At 56.6% G+C, this 5000-nt stretch overlaps 2 non-coding genes and 1 pseudogene across 2 annotated transcripts; 2 read left to right on the forward strand and 1 right to left on the reverse strand.

The window, feature by feature from the left end:
• Positions 1 to 5000, reverse strand: part of LOC125945137 (uncharacterized) — a 16762-nt pseudogene that overhangs the window by 4144 nt on the left and 7618 nt on the right.
• LOC119451235 (small subunit ribosomal RNA) lies at positions 210 to 2024 on the forward strand. Its single transcript, XR_005191760.1, has one exon. It is a non-coding gene; the product is annotated as a small subunit ribosomal RNA (ribosomal RNA).
• LOC119451089 (5.8S ribosomal RNA) lies at positions 3714 to 3866 on the forward strand. The gene has a single exon (XR_005191659.1). It is a non-coding gene; the product is annotated as a 5.8S ribosomal RNA (ribosomal RNA).

Raw genomic sequence — 5000 nt, forward strand, 5'->3', positions numbered from 1 at the left:
GCAACGAAGTCTATCAAGAGTGTGCGTGCTTCTTGCCGCGTGGCGATACCCGGCCCTGCGGGGAGGGCGCCGTAGCGAGCTCGAACGCCATCATCTCGGACTGTGCAAAGAGGTCGGCTTTGCAAAAACGAAGCGTGCTGAGGCGCCTGAAGGTGGCCTCGGCGTCGCAACAACGGCGTCCGGCATGGCTGGACACGCAGTTGAACGATTGCCTTGTTGATCCTGCCAGTAATCATATGCTTGTCTCAAAGATTAAGCCATGCATGTCTAAGTACATGCCGAAATAAGGCGAAACCGCGAATGGCTCATTAAATCAGTTATGGTTCCTTAGATCGTTTCTTCCTACTTGGATAACTGTGGCAATTCTAGAGCTAATACATGCAGTGAGCCTGAAGCCCTTTGGGCGACGGGTGCTTTTATTAGACCAAGATCGATCGGGTTTCGGCCCGTATTGTGTGGTGACTCTGGATAACTTTGTGCTGATCGCATGGCCACGAGCCGGCGACGTTTCTTTCAAGTGTCTGCCTTATCAACTTTCGATGGTAGGTTACTTGCTTACCATGGTTGTTACGGGTAACGGAGAATCAGGGTTCGATTCCGGAGAGGGAGCCTGAGAAACGGCTACCACATCCAAGGAAGGCAGCAGGCGCGCAAATTACCCACTCCCGGCACGGGGAGGTAGTGAAGAAAAATAACAATACGGGACTCTTTTGAGGCCCCGTAATTGAAATGAGTACACTCTAAATCCTTTAACGAGGATCAATTGGAGGGCAAGTCTGGTGCCAGCAGCCGCGGTAATTCCAGCTCCAATAGCGTATACTAAAGCTGCTGCGGTTAAAAAGCTCGTAGTTGGATCTCAGTTCCAGACGAGTAGTGCATCTACCCGATGCGACGGCTCGGACTGAACATCATGCCGGTCCTTTCTTGGTGCACTTCATTGTGTGCCTCGAGAAGGCCGGTGCTTTTACTTTGAAAAAATTAGAGTGCTCAACGCAGGCGAGTCGCCTGAATAAACTTGCATGGAATAATAGAACAAGACCTCGTTTCTGTTCTGTTGGTTTTTGGAATACGAGGTAATGATTAAGAGGGACAGACGGGGGCATTCGTATTGCGGCGCTAGAGGTGAAATTCTTGGACCGTCACAAGACGAACTACTGCGAAAGCATTTGCCAAGAATGTTTTCTTTGATCAAGAACGAAAGTCAGAGGTTCGAAGGCGATCAGATACCGCCCTAGTTCTGACCATAAACGATGCCAACCAGCGATCCGCCTGAGTTACTCAAATGACTCGGCGGGCAGCTTCCGGGAAACCAAAGTATTTGGGTTCCGGGGGAAGTATGGTTGCAAAGCTGAAACTTAAAGGAATTGACGGAAGGGCACCACCAGGAGTGGAGCCTGCGGCTTAATTTGACTCAACACGGGAAAACTTACCCGGCCCGGACACTGGGAGGATTGACAGATTGAGAGCTCTTTCTTGATTCGGTGGATGGTGGTGCATGGCCGTTCTTAGTTGGTGGAGCGATTTGTCTGGTTAATTCCGATAACGAACGAGACTCTAGCCTATTAAATAGGTGCGGGGTTCCCAGCACCTTACAACCTTCTTAGAGGGACAAGCGGCTCCTAGCCGCACGAAACAGAGCAATAACAGGTCTGTGATGCCCTTAGATGTCCGGGGCCGCACGCGCGCTACACTGAAGGAAGCAGCGTGTCTTTATCCCTGTCTGAAAAGACTGGGTAACCCGTGGAACTTCTTTCGTGATTGGGATAGGGGCTTGCAATTGTTCCCCTTGAACGAGGAATTCCCAGTAAGCGCGAGTCATAAGCTCGCGTTGATTACGTCCCTGCCCTTTGTACACACCGCCCGTCGCTACTACCGATTGAATGATTTAGTGAGGTCTTCGGACCGATGTCCGGCGCGGCCTTTCGGTTGCGCCGGTCTGTTGGAAAGATGACCAAACTTGATCATTTAGAGGAAGTAAAAGTCGTAACAAGGTTTCCGTAGGTGAACCTGCGGAAGGATCATTACCGGACTGTGAAGGGTGACGATCGTTTCTGCCCCGTGTGGGTGGAGCGGCTCGCTGCGCCCGACGCTTTCCGCCGCTGTCCCCGCTTGGACGCGGGGACGGCTATACCCGAACATGCGCGGGGACTGCCTGAATTCTGAGGGGCGCCCCGTGCCCAATTTGTTGCGCCCAGCGGGCGGCGGCTGCAACCTTTGGACGGTTGGCTTGGCCGCGCCAGTGGGTACAAACGGCGTAACGCACTTTCATGGGTGGGCTTTCAGTCCGCCTCGACGCTCATGCGCGGAATGGGAGTAAGACGGCCCGACAAAGCTTTGCCCAGTACGAGAGGAACGGTAGAGGTCGGTCAAGGAACTGGCGGTCGAGAGCTAAAGCTGCCTGCCATCCATCATTCATAGTTGGAACTGCGGTGCAAGCGCTCTCCCGTCCTCCGCGGCAAACGCCGCCGAGTCTGAAAAGGCTGGCGGCTGCCGGTCGCTTCCTGCGGCGAGTATGGAGTAACGACCCGACTATGTTGCTGCCCAAGTACTGAAGGAACGGCGCGGCATTCGGTCGGTCATGGAACTGGCGGTACGAGGGTGTGGCTGCCAAGTACAATAGGAACCATGGCCCATAACGCCCTCCCGTCCTCCGCGGCAAGTGCCACCGAGCCCGACAGGGCCGGAGGCTGCCGGTCGGCTCCTGCTCGTGACGCGCGAGATGTCGAGGATCGCGGTTGAATGCGACGACGTTGGCAGGCTATTCGCCCGCCGCCGAGGGAAAGGCGGCGCTGCTGCGAAGTACGAGAGGAAACGCGGCTTTGCTACGTCGGACGCGTTCCGCGGTTAACGGACTTGTGCGCTTTGGGAAGGCGCCGCACGTCGAAAGAGGATTTACGGACAGACGAGGGACTGAAGTCTCGAAACTTGAACGCACTTGCGGCCAGGCCCTTGCTGGCTTCGTCTTCCGCCTCGAGTAGAATTGTTGCGGCTCCGGCGCCGAAAGCTGTCCCTGGCACTGGCCGAGTGGTTTTGGAGAGCCGCGCGAGTACGCGCGCCGGGCTCTTGATCGTCGTCTCAAGTAGGCTGTCGGATCAGCAGCGGGTGTGCTGCGGCAATCCGCCGATGCGAAAGCGTGTTTGCGTGTGAGGGACATTGTGTTTAATTTAAGTACCCTACTGAAGACTAAAAGCGAGACACGTTCGATGGGGGCGAGACCCCACCCGTGGCCGTGACGCCGTGAAAGACTCCATAGCTGCTCGTGCCCCCTCATGGCCTTGCGGCTTTTTTCCAATTGTCGTGGAGCAATGTGAACGTGCACACGTAGCACACGGGTCCGGTGGATGGTTGGCAGGGAAAACCGGCTTCGAGTGCTCGCAAAAAAGAAAAAGACGTGGTAAGGGGCAGGCCACGCCCCCTCGGGTGTGTAGCCGTGAGCGGCTCCACTGCATCTTGGTCCTACAACTGATCCTGGTGCATACAGAGTGGAGGTTTACGCGCACACAAAGGCTCGCGGGGTTTAGCTGCAAACGCAACACGCAAGTAGCAGGGTGTGGTGCGCCTATATGCTACCAGCTGTCTGAGACGCGGCTGCCGAAAAAGCTCAGACTCGAGGAGCGCGCGCAGAAAGGTGCCCTTCGAAACCACACACAGGGAGACGCCACGTGCCTAAAACCCTGGTTGTACTGTACGGAATTGAACAAACTACTTTTCACGACTCTAAGCGGTGGATCACTCGGTTCTCGGGTCGATGAAGAACGCAGCCAGCTGCGAGACTTGGTGTGAATTGCAGGACACACTGAGCACTGATTCTTTGAACGCACATTGCGGCCTTGGGTCTTCCCTTGGCTTCGTCTGTCTGAGGGTCGGATCACATATCAAGAGAGCCTTCGGCGCACAGGGAACGTGCGTCCGTCGACTCGTTTTGACCGCGTCGGCATCACGGACAGTACGTTGAGTGCTGAAGCCACGAGCCAGCGGCCTCACGTGAGGGAGACGGTGGCGAACTGAACTGTTGTGCCAAAACTTCGCAGAGACGGAAACGAGGCATTGTACTACTGCAGCGCGACTAGTGCGCGCCTCCGAAGAGACCGCCGCAGGATGGAGTCGGACACCTGCAGGGAAAGTGCGGTCTGAATCGCGAGGCGCAAACGTCTGTTGCGACAGCAGTGGCGCGCACGTTTGCGAGAGAGTCGGAAGCTTGCGTGCACGGACAAATGCGGGAAGCAAATGCCGGCCGATTCCCGCGCCGTGCGCTAAGCGAGCGTGATCGCACGTTGCGTTGTTTGCCTTCGGAGTACGTCGAGCTCTTGCAAAAAGGCCGCTCGTCCGCGTCACCGCACGGGTGCAGGCGCTCTAGTCTGGGTTTCGTCGCAGGAATAGGAATCGGAAAAAATTCTTGCGCGGAACGGGGAGGACAAGGGTGCGCCCCGAAGCGGTAGTGATGCGGTTACGCGAGTGCGCCATCTGCGAGCGCGAAGAAAACTGCACGACGGAATAGTCACCGCGAAGCGGAAAATGTCTCCTTCGAAAGCGTGGGTTTGCCCGTTGGCGGGGCTGAAGCGTTCCGTCGTAGTCCGCCGTCGGTCCAAGTGCTTCGTAGTCTCTGCCCCGAAAAGACTGGGCCACTCCAGTTGGGGCAGGGGCGACGCCACACGAGACGATGCCCTCTGCCAGGCTACGAGTCCGTCCTGCGGCGCCCGCTGAAGCGGCGCGCTGCGAGGGCGGCATGCCTCGGCGGTGTTTGGGCTTCAGACACGGTCGTTTGCCACGCAACTGCTCGTGCGCCGCACGCGCGCAGGCGGTTTGTAAACCGCCTGCAGCTCGTCTATAAGTAGCTCCGTGTTGGGCGAAGGATGTGGTAGGGCGTCGCACTCGGTTCGCGCTGGGCTTTCGAACGTGTCGAGTCCTTTCCAGCACGATGGAATGGGCGAAAGCGATGTATCCGTTTGTCGACCTCAGATTAGGCGAGACAACCCGCTGAATTTAAGCATATCACTAAG

This window comes from Dermacentor silvarum, chromosome 4 (assembly GCF_013339745.2).
Source record: "Dermacentor silvarum isolate Dsil-2018 chromosome 4, BIME_Dsil_1.4, whole genome shotgun sequence".
Taxonomy (NCBI): domain Eukaryota; kingdom Metazoa; phylum Arthropoda; class Arachnida; order Ixodida; family Ixodidae; genus Dermacentor; species Dermacentor silvarum.